Here is a 16,759-nt window from a genome sequence, read left to right on the forward strand (position 1 = left end):
TTATGGGAATCCATATTGAAATGTCTATTGCTTATTTGGATTTCAATATGAATGATGTTTACTAATGATTAGTATAATTTTTGGCTTATGATTTAATGTCAATTTCCAAGTGACTAATATTGTGTGCAAGACCTAAACCAGGATTTGTCTTATTAAAAGGGCATTTCAATTGGTAAATTTATTCTCTTAAATGTATCATATTTCTTATGTTTAGTTGGAATTATGGTTTTAGGGCAAATTTTAGGAATATCCCAAAAGAGGACATCACATCATATTCACTTCTATACTTTAAATTACTTAGGTCATTTTCTTTTTGTCTCTTATATCATAGGAATAAGACAATTGTCATGATCTTAGTATGTCTTAGTGTTTCATCCTTATCTTTATAACAAGGGTTTCATCATTGTATATTATATCAATTTCATTGTGCATATAATGAATTCTTTGGCTTCATAACATTTCCATTGCTCCTCTCTTGTGTGGAAGATTGATTTGGTTGCAAGAGATTCTTGGGCTACTGTGGGGTTGATCAACAACTCTTACATCGTATGAGCTCCATATTTGTTATTCATTTTCCTCTTTTTGGAGAGTTTAGGCCAAGATCTTTCACACAATGCATTTAGTGCCAAACAAACCTCACGGTTGAGCTCAAAAGACCCAATAACCTAAAAATTTATGTAAAAATCGAAAGGGGTTTGGTGGCAAAAAAATTCTAATCTTTTTTTGGGGTTTGCATAAAATCATAGTCAAATGCCATACAACAATATGGATTTGTACAAGTGTGTATAGTAATCGTAATCTACCATTGCCAATCACAATCAAATCAAAATCTTGCAAGGGAATATTTGTTGGCATTAGCCCTACATATGAATGGCATGATCAATACGATGGTGGCACGGTACATTTTTTGGGTTTTTTAATTAATTTGTTGGTACAATGATGTCAACAAGCCAACAATCAAACTAGAAAAGGGTTGAGAACCTTGGTGATATCAACAAACAAAGGCCAACTCTAAAAGTGTTGTGCAAGGGAGTGTCAAAGCCCCTCATTCCAATGGGGAGGGGAACTTGTGATCACCCCAGCCCAATTGAACTAGACCCCCCCCCCCTCCAAACACCACCCAAAATAATCACCAACCTGTTGGAGTTGAGAAAATACAACACCAAAGGAGCCCAAATGATCTCTGCAAGCTAAAAAACCTGTTACAAGGAGAAGCAAGGAAGCAAATCACAGAAGAAAGAAATACACAAAAAATATGCTCAAAAAGAGAGCTCAATATTCACAAAATGTAATGTAATAATCCTCCTTCTGTTACAAAGAAAAGAAAGAACTCAACCTTTAATAGGTCAAGAAGCCCTAAAAGGGAAAACCTAGGTTTGCACATAATAATTAATAAAAGAATTAATTATTATGCACTTAAAATTAGCTTAAGTGTAAAAGAGATAAAGGGAACTTAAAAAATTAAACAAATAATTAATCAAGTAAATACCTGAATACTCTAACACCCCCCCTTAAGCTAGACTGGGGGAGAAGCTAAAACCTAGAACAGCTACTGAAAGCAAGAAAGATGGGTCCCAGCAACAAGGCCTGATCAGGTACCCAAATACAATGAAATCTCTATGAACTGGAGAAATAGAGAAAACCACGTGAGAACAAAATTCTACTCCAAAAAGAGATGGAAAAGAACACCACTGAAGCATGAAGAACCTACAAACATTGTCGAAGAATAACTGCTAATCTGAAGAACCTACACTGAAATAGAACATGACCAGGTAGAGAAGATTGTAATCTGTATGAGTGCCCTCAAATGACACTACTCGAATCAGAAGGCAAACAAGGCAAACAACTGAAATCGAAGATACAGATGGCATGAAAACACCAAAGCCTAAAGAGTTGATCAATCGAACCACGGAAGCATTAGAACCAACAGGACAAACCTCCCCATAATGCTGAAGAGGGACAGGAACATTGAAAAGAACGGCCAAGAAGAACTACATGATGAAGAACCAGGAACATCAAAGGCGCAGAGACAGTAAATGGTGTCGTGGAAGGAACACTCACTTGACACACAGCATGAGGCGAATGTCATGGAAGGAACACTCACTTGACAAAGGTGGTGGCAAACAACAAGCAAACATCAACCCCCTCATGGCAGTTTATAAGTAGTGCATGTACAACAAGGCACAAGATGTGCAAGATCCCAAGTAAACAATGCATGATGGCACTTTATCTCAGTGCGTTTGCATAAATACAATGCTACAATGATAATAAGACTAAAAACAGAAAGAACAACAAAAACCGAGACATCCTATTCAGAGTAGAGATCTCAGGACCTGAAACAACCAAGATATCCACCAGAGTACTGAAAAGCAAAAAATTGAATAAAATATGCATGGAGAAGAATCTAGAAATAAAACTCATATGGCTGGAAAGTACACAGCACACGCTTTCCAAAAATATAAATTTTTCGAAAAACGGAGCTCGGATGCTCATTCTACGTCCCCCGGAGTGCAAAAAAGAGACCTCACTTTGACTGGAAAAAAACACAGCCAAACAGCAAAATTGGAAAAAATTACCAACATGATGAGGTCCGACTCGGAACCAGCTTTCCGATGCCTATTCATTTTCGAAAAAACGACTCCATATGCCCAAGATATGACCAAAAAACCAAACCTCCCTTCAAAACAAGAGGAAGGGGTAGTCTGGTGGCTGGGGCGGAGGTGGCTAGTGAGCGGCGCACTGGTGGTGGGCTGGTGGCGCCCCGATGGCCAGGCGGTTGTGCAGCGGTGACCGGGGCAGTTTCCGGCAGTAAGAGACCAGCAGGCGGGCCGAACGCTGCGGCGGCAATGGTCAAGCAGCGGCAGCGAGCAGCACAGGTGGGTCGGTGGCGAGCTGCAGGCAGCGGGTCGAGAAGAAGGGACCGACAGGTGTAGGGAGGCTGGCGCTGGCAGTGCGAAGGCGGGCGGCGCTGGCAAGCCGGCGGCGAGTTGCGAGCGGAGGGCCGAGAAGGCGGGGCTGCCAGGAAGTGGTGGCCGAGCGTGCAGGGGACCAGAGGCCAGGAGCCGGCAGGGGGCCGGAGGCCGGTGGTGGCGGGGGCCGGGCCGGCAAGAGCTGGAGGGTCGGCGGGGGCCGGAGACCGAGGAGCAGCGAGGGCCGGACTGTCAAGTCTGGACCCTGCATAAAAAACAAACCCAAAAAAAAAAAAAAAAAATTGTTATTTTTAAACAAAAAAACAACCTTCGCCTTTTTTATTTTTGATTTTTGTTTATTTTTTACAAAATATCAAATTTCGGCTTGCATGCTGTAAAAAAGCAAAAAATAATTTTTTTGAAATTTTTTTCTCGAACTGCATGTCATGGCCGTAAAGTCTGGATCTGGAGAAAAAATACTCCCAGATGCTCAAAAGTCAAAAATAGACAAATTTTATATGACTATAGGGGTTTTTGGGCATTTTGAGCACGATGGTGAGGTCCGTTTAGGCCCAACGTGCTCAGAAAAAGAGGCCCATCCCTAAGCACATAAAAAAACTTTCTGAAAAACCCCAGATCTGCTTCCAATGCAAAAATTCTCAAAAACAGGAACAGATGGCTGCAGATCTGAGCTTTGATACCATGTTGGAGTTGAGAAAATACAACACCACAGGAGCCCAAATGATCTTTGCAAGCTAAAAAACCTGTTACAAGGAAAAGCAAGGAAGCAAATCATAGAAGAAAGAAATACACAGAAAATATGCTCAAAAAGAGAGCTCAATATTCACAAAATGTAATGTAATAATCCTCCTTCTGTTACAAAGAAAAGAAAGAACTCAACCTTTAATAGGTCAAGAAGTCCTAAAAGGGAAAACCTAGATTTGCACATATTAATTAATAAAAGAATTAATTATTATGCACTCAAAGTTAGCTTAAGTGTAAAAGAGATAAAGGGAACTTAAATAATTAAACAAATATTGTTTAATTAATCAAGTAAATACCCGAATACTCTAAAACAACCATGTTGATTTCCACTTGGCCACCATCACTCAACTATGTGAATGTTCTATGGGTTTTATAAAGAAGTGATTTTGAGCTCATTTGGGCATATGCTTGGATTATTTCTTCTGTTTAGAATTTGGAGAGCATCTTTTGGAGCATAAACCCTAGCACGGAAGTTTTAAGGGATACTAGTTTTGGTAGTGCAAGATTTTACCTAGCAGTTTCCAAGAGTGATCACTCAAATTTCTCACTTAAGATTCAATGATTGAGATTTATAGAAATTTGTGATGTATTTTGCAAAGACAAATTTATGAGTTGTTTCATATGAGAAACTTTAAGCAAGACGACATGACAGTTTATCATTGATTTTTATTGCTGAGTGAAATATTTTGGACACTTTGGTATTCAAGTGTTTATTTGAGAGTTGGAACTGATTATTATGGATGCCTGGGTCTTCTAAATATGATAACTTATGTGAAAGTATATGCTGGTCTGACTGAACAGATTCATGCTTGCAGTTTGGATTGATTTAAGAGATTGATGGACGAATTGGTAAGTGGTGTAATGTGGACTTGCTAGTATTTATGCTAGATGAGAGTTCCTTTATTGCTGCTGAAGCTTGGTGCATGGTATTGCTGGGTTGGATTGGTAGTTTGAGGAGAGGCATGAGAATTTAAAGAAAACTGGCATAGCATTCTTCTTTGCAGATTTAGGGACAGAAATAAACCCTTGTCTAGATGTGGCTAGTGGATTGAAAAGAGGGAGCGACACCTTCCCTTATTATTGGCATGAGGAATCTCCATAATAGGAATTTAACTCTGTGACATCGGCCTCAAGTTCATGCAAAATACCTTCTGCTGTCTAAACTGTAATCTCTTAACCACTGCTGAGTTTTCATTATGGAACCAGCATGTGAAGGAACAATATGTCAAACCTGCACATGTATTTAAAATGTCTATCACTGCTGTTTGAATAAGGTCAGAATTATTTATTTACCCTCTACTGTATCACAGTTAAACTGTTGCTCCTCCTATTAATTTCAGTGAATAGATGCATATTCAAGTTTGATTTAAATTAGAATATCAAGTTCAGTATTTTCATTGTATGTTATCTTTGCCATATAAACTCTATAAACGAGTCAGAAACTATCCAAACAATCTTCCAAACGTTGCTCTCTCTATGTCAAGGAAGTTGGAAATTTTCAAGTATATTTTGGTGGAGATTCTACAAAACCCACATCACTCTCCATTCCTAAATGATCCTATCATGAATAATCTTCTACTCTTTGATGATTGTGATAACCTACCATATGATGATGATGCAGAAGAACAGCTTGATTATTTGCCACATCTTGATGGTTGTGATGACATTAAGATTTCACCCAATACTCCTTCTCCTCCTATAGATATTTTCATTAATTATTGGCCTATAAAACTCCTAATCCAGATTCAGAGGCTTCATTTCTCTATCTTCAAGTCACTATCTTGAGGCTAAGGATTCTTGCTTTCCAGAATTGACAAATTCATCTCAAGGTGTTCATACTCAAACATCTTGTATGGATACTTCATCATGAGATGACCAACATACTTGGATGACCTATATTGAAAACAAGGAGCGCGCAAGGGGCACTGCCCCTTGACCCCGCAAGGGGCGATGCCCCTTGACCCCAACTTGGGGGCGCTGCCCCCAAACCCCCGTTGAAAAATATAGGGGAAAACTGCGCTGATGGAAGTAGTGAAAATTTAACCTCTGAGTCTGATTAGGCTCCATTATGTATGTTATTTCTTTAATATCTATTATGATATGCATCTTGACAATGTGAATGAATTGAAATTCTGAATTATGAGTGCATATTGAGTATTGAGTCTATTGATAATGTTGTATGTTCGATGTTTGCATTCTAAAATGTTTTCATCCTATATATTTTAAATTTTCCCTATATTTTATATAGCCGTCCCCTTTGCCGTCCCCCCCCGTCCCCAAATTTGGCAAAAAAATTTGCCATCCCGGAAACTCGTCCCCCCCGTCCCCCCGTCTTGGAAACTTGGGGTAACGTAGTTTTTTACCAATGGGGAGGAATGTTGTTCGCCATTCATGGATCTTCACTATCATCCTTTGTCAAGTAAAACCATTATTGTAGAAGATTACACATTATAGGGGTGCTACATATTATAAAGGGGCTACATAGTCTCCCTCTTTCTCTCCTTTATAGGGGGCATTAATGATACATTGGCAATAAAAATAGTCCTTAAGGGGTCATGTTGAGTTCTCCTTCCTTCTTTCACTTGTACATAGATGTTTGCATCTTTTCTCTTTTGGAGAGGTTTTTTTTCGCATGGGTTTTCCTCCTTCACTTGTGAGCGATTTGTGTGTATATTAATGCCTAACATGGCCATGTAGCCAAGACCCATCCATCCATTCATCATTCTTGCATATTTATATTTTTTCATGCTCCCTAAGTTGCACTTAAGGGGGAATGTTGATGTGAAAATGGTATATTACTGTTGTGACCATTTCACACATCGCCCCATCGAGATGGGGACCCCCTTTTTTTCTGGGTTTTGCTTTCCCTTAGCTAGGTTTTTTCTCGACTTGCTAGGTGTTTTGAGTGAGTTAGTGGTCGCCTAGGCTGGGTAGATTAGGGTTTCTCTCAAAGAGCTCATCCTAGGGTTTCTTTCAAAGCTGAGTGTAGCCTGGATTTGGGAAGTCATATGTTGTCTTGAACCCTAGGGTTATCTTAGAGGGGTCTTACCTTTCAGCAGATTGAAGATGGATAAATTGTGCAAAAATAGATAAAAGTCTCAAGTCAGGGTAGGTCAGGAGTGTTGGTTTTCATGTCAAAGTCTTGTCTTCCATCAAGTCAGAGTCGATTAGGCAAAGCCAGTGGCCAAGGGAAGATTCAGGAGGCGATTTCAGGAATTGTTGAGCAAATTGGTAAGGATGTGGAAGGATATACACCAAGGATTGAGTCTAGGGAAAATTCAAGTTAATTCCAAAGTAAATCTGAGCCTAAGGGTGAATTTCGCTCCTGACCCTTCCAAAGGGTCCAGAGCGAAATTCTTGAAAACACCCATTTTCTCCTTGGATAAGGTCAAGACTGTAATGTCCCCACTTTGAAATAAAATTCAATAATAAATGATAATAATAAAATTAAAATATAAAATAAAATAATTAAATATAATTAAATATGATTAATTAAAAATTAATTAAGTTAATGAAAAGTCAAAAGAAATGAAAGGAAAGGTTGTGACTCCCTCAACAATGAGATATAAAAGGGAGAAGAGAACCTCATTTGAGAGGGGGGAATAATTTGGAAATGAGAAGTGCAGATCTGATTTAAATGATAAGTGCAGATCTGATTATGAGAGGTTGTATCCCTTTCAAAGGGCAGAAATAATGAAGAGTTGCACTCTTTCAAAGGGTGCTAATGGTGAAAGGGTGTATCTCTTGCCAAAGGGTATACATGATGAAGAGGTGTGACCTCTCCCTCACATTGAGAGATATAAGGGAAAGGAATCGAAAGCATCTAGTAAGATCACCATTGATCAGATTAGATCAGAATTGTTATCAAGTTACAGGCAGTAACATTTGTGTTCTTGGTGGTATGCATGGGGATGTGCTTAATAAGTATGCTTAATATATGAAGCCCAATAATATTCTTATGCAGAATTAATAGTAATGCTAATATGGACTGCAATATGTATGACAGTCATACTTAATTTCATATATATATTCATAATACATAAGAAATATATATACTTATAGTCTAAATCATGTTATTACTTTCCGTATTTAAGAAGATGGGATTGAGATGTTCCAAAGAGGGGCAGTCTAAATCCAAGCAATAGGTTAAGTCCCAAGATAGGGTGAGGATCAGCAACCCATAAGCCTTGAGGGTATAGACCCAAGATAGGTAAGGGCTTGGATCTGTAAACTTTGAGGGAACCTATTGTAGTTGGTCTCTAAGCACTTTGGTAACATATGTAAACCCTTCTCCCTTAAAACTGAAGTAGTAGCAAGGTTTGATATCTATATTAAGAACTATGAATAATGAAATTAATCAGCTAATGAGGAAAATAGACAAGCACTTGTTAATAACTTATTGAAGAAAATCTATCAATTTTAGTATATTTAAATAGATCAGGTAGGGGACATTACAAAGACCTTGGTTCTTATGGCGTGGATGCAAGGAGAGTGATGTATTTTGCCTTCCAGAGAAGATTGGAGTTGAAAAGATGAAATATCAAGCCTAGAATGGGAATTTCGCTCCTGACCTTTCCAAAGGGTCCAGGACGAAATTCCCCAAAACCTCTCTTTTCTCTCAATTTTACGCCAAGACAAGTGTGGATCAAGATGAATTGAGATTGGGGATGTCCTTAGGAATGACTTTGAGTTGCTAGTAATCAATGAATTTGAAGGAACTGAGCAAAACCAAGAATTTCGCTCTTGACCCTTCCAAAGGATCCATAGCGAAATTCCTAAGATCACCTATTTCCCTTGCAAATCAAGTCAAACTTTTGGTTTCTATGGCATGGATGGAAGTGAGAAGGTGTGTCCTTGCCTCTTGAAGTTGATTGAGGTTGAAAGAATGAAGAAATAAGCTCAAAACAAGATTTTCGCTCCTGACCCTTCCAAAGGGTCCAGAGCGAAAATCCTAAAACCCATCCTATCCTCCAAAATTTGTGCCAAGCCAAGCCTAGACCAAGGTGAGATAAGCCCTTAGGATTGCCCTTGAATGGATTTTGGCCACCAGAGATGTAGATTTTAGACTAGGACAAGGATTTCGCTCCTGATCCTTCCAAAGGGTCCAGAGCAAAATCCTAGATAGGTCCTATCCCTGGCCATGATTTTGAGCAAATTTTCCCTCTCAGGCCTTTTGGGGATTAAGCAAATGTTGTCAGGTTGAGAAATGGATCCAAATGAGGGAGTCAAGGGGAAACAAAGTGAAAAGAATGGAGCTAAGTAAGAGAAGACAAGCAAGGAATGAATTTCGCTCCTAACCCTTCCAAAGGGTCTAGAGCGAAATTCTTCAAATCAACTATTTTCTCCTTGTATGAAGTCAAGACTTTGATTCCTAGGGCATGGTTGAGGATGGAATGATGTTATTTAGCCTTGCAAGATGAATTGAAGTAAAGGAAATGAAGGATCAAGCCTAAAACTTGAATTTCGCTCCTGACCCTTCCAAAGGGTCCAGAGTGAAATTCACAAAATATCATGTTTCCTTCAAGTTTGTGTTAAGCCGGGACAGTGATCAAGGTGGATTAGACTTGAAGATTGCCACAAGCATGCATTTGAGTAAGTTGTGGGTGCAAGAAGTGAGGATTTTGAGCTAAGGGATGAATTTTGCTCCTGACCCTTTTAAAGGGTCCAGGGCGAAATCCTTTGATATACCTATTTTTCACCTTGTTTGAGCTAGGCAAAGGCAAGTTGCAAGGTCATGATGACAAGAGCATGGAATAGTGAAAAATCAAGATTGTGAAGGTATTGAAAGATGAAGTAAATGGACCTAGGTGAGATGTTCAAGCAAGCCTCCTTGGGGTGGTTTAAGCCTTTCTCACACCATGAACATTCTATTGACTATGAAGAATAGGTGTGCCTTCATCAAATTTTGAAGAAACTCTAACATCTTCTAGGTTTACCTTGTCTCTTTAAAGAATCCACAAGCGAATTTCTTCAAGGCACATTTTTCTTATCTTAAGTCGCTCATTAAGCCTTATGTTTGATAAATAAAGCAAATACGCCTTGACTAAACAATTGTTAAAATTGGCTAAATTGACCTTTGAGCTTTGAAATTAATTAAAAAAAGAAAAAACTCTATTCTTTGGCACCCAATTATATCTTTTTTAGCTAAGTCGGCCAGCTTGGAGGTGATTTCATTTTATTTTATTTTATTTATGCAAGTCGGCCTATTGGCAAAATGGAGAAATCGCCATATAAAGCGGAAGAGATTTGTGAAGCATCATTCATTCATTTGTATTCTTTCCTATGCGAATTTGAGGAGCAGAATTAGAGGAGTGAATTGCAGCAGGTATAGGCGAATTTCTGATTGAGGAAGGCTGATTAAAGGCTAAATCATCAAGGGTGAACCAGAAGTGCAGATCAAAGACCTTTCATCCAACACAAATCTTCATTTTTTTTTATCCATCTTTTCAAGTTGATAGCTAGAAATCAAGGAGAAGGTATGTACAATCAGATTTTTGAAAGTATATTGAAGATCTAATTCAAGTTTTTATTTTTGCTTAAGGCTAGGTTTTCTATATCAAGTTTAATTTCTAGGTGATGCCTAGTTTGAGAGCTCTCAATTTTTAGTAGTTTTACCTTTTAATGAGTCTCAAGTCACCTAGTTAAAATTCTTCACTTAAACCTAACTTGAGCCTCTTTTTGTAGGTATCAAATGACAACCCCCAAGGCGAGTGGATCCGCTACCCGGCAGGCTCTCATCAAAGAAGATCAAAAGAACGATGATTTGGAGACCAGGATCGTGTCCAAAAGGAGCAATATCGGAGACACCAACTTGGGGAACTTCAATATGCGGAAGTTTCGAGAAGCGCCCTACATCGGCAAGCCATCACCCATAGCCAAGAAGATAATTGAGAGTGGCATAATCAAGGCTGCAGGCTTCCCTCCCGCAGTCAAATGTTCTGAATTGATGATTGAATGTGCCCGGCACTATGATTCACATTCAAGGACGATCGTAGCCGAGGATGGAACTGTCTTAGCCTATCTTTCAAAAGAAGCTATAAGTGAAGCCTTTCATCTACCGGAGCTAAGAGATATGATCTACAAAAGCTTGGAAGGAGCTAGGTCCATCTACGAAGATGATCCTGATACCTGTCTGAACTTCATCAATAAGAATTGGTTACTCAAGAGTAGGCCTCGCTTGAACAAGATACCTAATACGCCACACAAAATTGATTTCCAAGAAGAATTCGGAGACTTGATAACCATGCTCAATCGGGTTATAGGTGCTTCTCAGGCCTTCTTCTTCGACAAGTGGATGTTCTTCTTTATTCAAGTGATCGTCCAAGGAAAAGGGATGCTCGATTGGGCTAGAATCATTAGCAACAACCTAGACGTGCAGTTGAGGAGGCTAGTCCCTACTAAGTCATTCCACATAAGTTCATATATCATATATTCCTTAGTAAGAAGTTTTGAGAATGCATGGCTACCACACGAAGGAGTTGTTGGGAGAAAACCCGGAGAAATAAGAGCATGTGATTCTTATGTTCAACTACATCATCCGCCAAAGAATGACTACAAGCTAGTCAATGACACCTTCACAATGTATATCACAAGGACATTGAAAGGAGGGATTCACCATCGACTATCTACCGAGGCACAGGAGCTCGTGAAGAAACATGGTGCATGGTTCATTCAGTTTCCAAAATTCACCTACATCAGGGTCCATGGATGTCCTTCACCTCCCTATATGTTGCCAAGGTATCCTACAGACAGAATAATATTACTAGAAGTGACTAGACAGTTGGCTCCTTATGCTAAAGCATCAAGACATAAGCATGGAAATGGTATCCCCGTACCTATTTTACTGGGAAATTCAATTGAAGTGTGTCCTAATTCTCAAGCCGCAGAAGATGCAGAAAAGGAATTATCTTTGTATTCATTCACATCCTTTGCCTCAAGAGAGAATTTTGATCCTCATGGTCATATGGAAGAGACAGTTGGGAAGAAGTACAAACATGAGTTTCAAGTAGAGGACTTCTGGATGAATGTCTAGGATGATGTAGAGGTGAAAAGAAAGATGCGTTCTAGATTACCCTTGGATCTTATCCGGAAATGTAAGGTTTATAGAGTAGCCGATCAAGCTCGGGACAGTGGTAGATATCTCCAATCGTCCTATGAGAAGGAAGACAAAGAAGTGAAGATAGATTGGAATGAGCAAGAAGTTGCAGACCTAAGAGCATTGATGGACCCTGTTTTAAATTGCACTCACAGATGGGTGGACGTACAGCATCAAAAATTGAAGGAGCAAAATATAGCCATGACATTCACCCTATAAACAAGACCAGAAGAAGGAGACGCAAGTGTGAGTGAGAGCAGTTCTCATTCCAAGGGATCGAAGAGAAAGGAAGGACTTGAGAAGAGAGAACCTTCCAAGAAGAAACAAAAAGTGAATCCTGATCGTCCACCGAGTACGTCTTCTAGGCATGAAAAAGAGATAAGTCAAAGAGAAGATCAAAGACAGATAGTGTATGAAATTGATGAGTCTATGGAATCCATGGTGCAAAATGATAAACAAGGCAAGGGACGAACACCTCAGCACTCATCAAGTCAATCTTTCCAGGTTGGTGCTAATGTACAACAAGAAGAAAAGAACGATGATGAAGCAACGTCTCCTTTCAGAGACGATAGACCTCTGCCTAAGGAAATACAGGTAAGGGAAAGAAAGTCTTCCATTCCAGATTGGCTGAAAGAAAGACTGACGAGGGTAGTTGTGGTTGAAGAGGAAGAACAAGTATTCGATTTGGAAAGTCTCATAGGAAATTCCCAAGAAGAGATCGAAAAGAAGAAGGCTACAAAGATGTCAAAGGTAATTAGAGATGATGCAGGATCCAGGAAGATACAGGTAGCCACACCAGTAGTGGACAAATATGAGGATGAGATTATGGCAGAGGAATATGATCTAGAGACATTTGATCTTGGTCCACTTACCTCCGAGCAGGCCATGGAAGAAGCAACTGATTTAGTGAGAGCACTTAATGACAAACTCAAAGAGGAAATGGAAAAGAATAAGAAACTAGAAAGGGAGGTTAGTGCTTGGAGGAATTATTTAGCCACCTTAATCAACCATTAAGGCGACAGAATCTAGCAGTATCACCTTTGCATGCACTTCCTCCTGAATCAATAAATGAGGCAGAAAGGATGAAGAACTTAGCCCAACTCATGAGTTCATGGATTGATGAATCTTACAAGGTAGCCATTGAATTCGTAACAAGAATGATGAAGACAGTTCATCGGACTATCCAAGTCCTTGAAATCATTCATAATCTATTGATAACTGTGGATGCATTCACTCACACTAGAGACATTGTCATCTCGGTCTTGCAAGTGATAAGAAAGACGTCAAGGCAGGTTTTAGCACAAGAGAAGATAATGGATGGAGGAACCCATAGCCTTCTGCAATGGTCAACTTTGCTCCAAATGAAGGAAGTTCTTTTCGAAGACATCAATACCAAATGCAACCAAGTTGAAGGCACTATCCACCCTATTCAAGACAAGGTGTTTGATGTATTATGTATAATCCTTGATAGAAGGATAGAGATTGAAACAGATGTGGATATCCAAGAATTGGAAAACAGGATCAATATTATTTTTTGCAAAGAGGAGAACATGGTCACAGAAAAGCAGCGAGATCAAATGTATGCTACTATGTTCTTGATCGAAAAGACAAAAGAGCTAGAGCCTGGATGGGAGATGACTCTTCTCGCAGCTTTTGATCAAATCCTTCACCTGGAAGAGCGAATAAAGAACCTGCATGAGATTCCCATTGCTGAGATTGAGGGGATTACGTCCAGATTCATTGAATATGCCAGAAAAGAGCATAGAAAAGGGAACAAAATTCTAGATGAGAAGTTGTTGTAAAATGATGTAGCAACTTTATTCCCATTGGGCTATGTTTCCTCGTTATTTGTGCCAATTTCTATTGGCTATGGATTGATAATGTTTATCTTAATGGGGTTCTTTTTGTAATAAACCCTAATTAAGGTTTAGGTGTCAAAATCTCAGCCTTTGATCTTCTTTAGATCCAGGTTGTTCATTGTATTTGAGAGTGCTATATAAGCCCTCACTCAATTCATTTTAGAGAGTTAGAGTCAGAGAAAAGAGAAATAAGATTAAAATTGTTAGCAGCAGAGAAAGAAGTAGTGAAGAGAGAAAGTTAAACAATTGTTGTTTTATTTTGCTATGAGATCAATGAAATATTGAAGTTATGGTGTTTTATTGCAATCCTTGTGGCTATCTTCATGAATCACTCTTAGTAGAGATCGTACTTAAGTTTTAGAATTTAGATTGAAGGACAAATGTTGTGTTTGATCTTTGGTAAAACTCATAGTCCAAACCACTAGCTCCTTACTGATTGTAAGCACGCCTTGTGTGGTCAACTGGAGATATTAAGATTGCTTAAGAGTTCAATCATTATTGGAGATGTTGATATGTATCTTAGTGATAGTATCTATCCCATTGATGATTTGAAAATCATTGAATCCCTTTAGAAGATCGCACCAATTCCAGTAGAGGTGTAATCTTTTAGCAATACTGAAATTGGTAGAGTTTTGCTAAGACCAGTACTCATTTAGTCATTCTTAGGATTAGTTTAGTATCGCCTCCTTAAAGCCATTATCTTTTGACCTTTTTTGAAACATCAATTAGTCTTAGGAGAATTCAGTTTCCTCATTGAAAAGTAGTTGCAAGAACAAGCTTTCCCAGAAAGTACGTAAGGCCCCTTGTAAAACAGCAAACACAACGACCACTGGTGCTTATCCACGAGTAGAGAACCTACATAACAGAAACTTGGAGCTTCTCCGATTGAACCTTCTGCGAAATCTTCAGCATTCGGGAACTTTATTCAAGAGAGGATAGGATACCTTTGGGTATTTTATTTTGTGTTTGGTCGTGTACAAAAGACACATCAACAATTACCTAACTAGTTTCTTATAAGGTCCTATTTGCACTTGCATTCTTAAACTTATTTAGGTCATTTACATTGTGTCTCATATCATAGGATTAAGACACTTGTCATGAACTTATAGTATGTCCTAGGGTTTCTATCATGATTTTAGTATGTCCTAGGGTTTCATCTTTCTTTATAACAAGGGTCATATCAATCTATATTGTATCAGATTCATTTTGCATCTAATGAATTCTGCATCTTCGTATTGTTTCCATTGTTTCTCTCTTGTGTGGAAGGTTGCTTTAGTTGCAGATGATCCTTGGGCTAGCATTGGATTGATCAACAGCTCTTATAGTTGCTAACAAAAAAACTGTTAAAAAAATGTGAAGGACAAAAACTTCAAAATATATATGCAACAACTGCATGAAAAAATCAAAAAGCAGATTCAAAAAGAGTAATTTAAAATACAAGTGAAAGGTTGATGGAAAAAAGAAGAGTGGAATCATTTGCAACCAGTGATTTCATTATAGTATTTATGCAAGAGGAGAGGCTTTTGAAGGGGACATATAATAAATTGAAAAAATATTAAAAAATTGGACATTATAAAATTTGTGAAAATTCTCTGATAATGTGTATAAGGTTGGTCTTCCACCAGAGATAGACACTTCACACATCGTAAATGCTATTGATCTGCACCCATACACAAGTGACAATAAAGTTGCTACAGACTGACGATTTAGTACACATTATTGATTGTATTGATCAAATTTGAAAGCAAAGTAGGGATAAAATTGATAAAATATTACAGAAAGTTGTGAATAAGACCAAAAATAGAAATTATAAAAAGTATTTCATGAGATGGAAAAAAGGAGATCTACAGATGATGAATGATTATTGAATAAGTATTTGCTCATTTGTGCAAATAGACAATTCAGTTCTAGGAGCTTGCCTTTTTGTACCTAGGGTGTCTAATACAGAAGCATGTCAAGGTTCACACGCAATCAACATCAAACAACAGAATATTGTTTTGTTTTACTTGTATAAATTTGTTTGCAGGTAACTGACGGGGTTGATTGATTCCAAGAGGAGCTGTCATTGTTGGATCGAAGATAGTCAATTGTTTTGGCCCATGGTTTGATTGGAATTTCCAATGACATCAGAACTTATCCAGGCAGGATTTAGAAGTTTCCAAACAGTTGAAAGTTGGTGAAACATACCTATATGAAGATTACATTGCAAATGTAACCATTAGAGGACATCTTCCAGCACTTGAAGAGCTGTCTTCATGAGTGTCTGCAAATGGGATCTTTTGTTGTCTGCATATTAATCTACTTGGGTATGGGAGACAAAGTATCGAGCAGAGCATCTGTGGTGCTGAGGATAGGAGACAGAAGTAAGCAGTGTTTGTATGTATTGTGGACCTAAGTTGCTGAAACTGGAAATTGTTTTCCAGATCCATTATGAGTCCATTGTGACTTGCTATCATTTCTTGTTTGACTGTAATAGGACTGACCCCTCCAAGCTCCAGAAAAGAATTTTCCCTATCCTGAACTATTCACCCCACATTTCCCATCCATCATCTCGAGCTAGAACATGAAGCGAGTATTCCAATTGAAGGATCTTTGCCAATATCGACGTTCTTCTTCGATTCACCGGCCAATATTCCTCACCAGTATCGATTCGATTCACCATGTAATGTTCCCTTTTGTAAATGCCCAATAGGCTAAAACCACAAATTCCATTCAAATAAGAAATGTAAGATGATTTCCATTCAAATAAGAAATGTAAGATGGTTAGAGGAATAACTTTACCAATTAAATCCTGATTGAGACCCCTCAATCATGTTAGATATAAGATCAATCTTTCCTACTAGGGTTAGCAACATTATCTTAATCATCATTGTAGTTTACATAGTGAGCATGTGGATTCCCTTCGAGCTCTATCCAATAACCTATCCACAATATGAACTATGAAGCACCATGGGAGATCATATAAGGTGCCCCGAGCCTGTCAATCAAGCCCAAGAGCACGGAATGACACCTATCATTCGACCTCCCAGCCCCACCCGGGGTTATGTTGACGTGTATTTTGTACACTATCAAACACAGAATAAAATACCTAAAGGTACCTTATCCTCTCTTGAATAAAGCCTCTGATTGTT

General features: G+C 38.6%; 1 protein-coding gene across 1 annotated transcript in view; it reads right to left on the reverse strand.

The window, feature by feature from the left end:
- Positions 1-16,759, reverse strand: part of LOC131044712 (putative pentatricopeptide repeat-containing protein At5g59900) — an 80,022-nt gene that overhangs the window by 53,954 nt on the left and 9,309 nt on the right. The window lies entirely within an intron of this gene.

This window comes from Cryptomeria japonica, chromosome 3 (assembly GCF_030272615.1).
Source record: "Cryptomeria japonica chromosome 3, Sugi_1.0, whole genome shotgun sequence".
Taxonomy (NCBI): domain Eukaryota; kingdom Viridiplantae; phylum Streptophyta; class Pinopsida; order Cupressales; family Cupressaceae; genus Cryptomeria; species Cryptomeria japonica.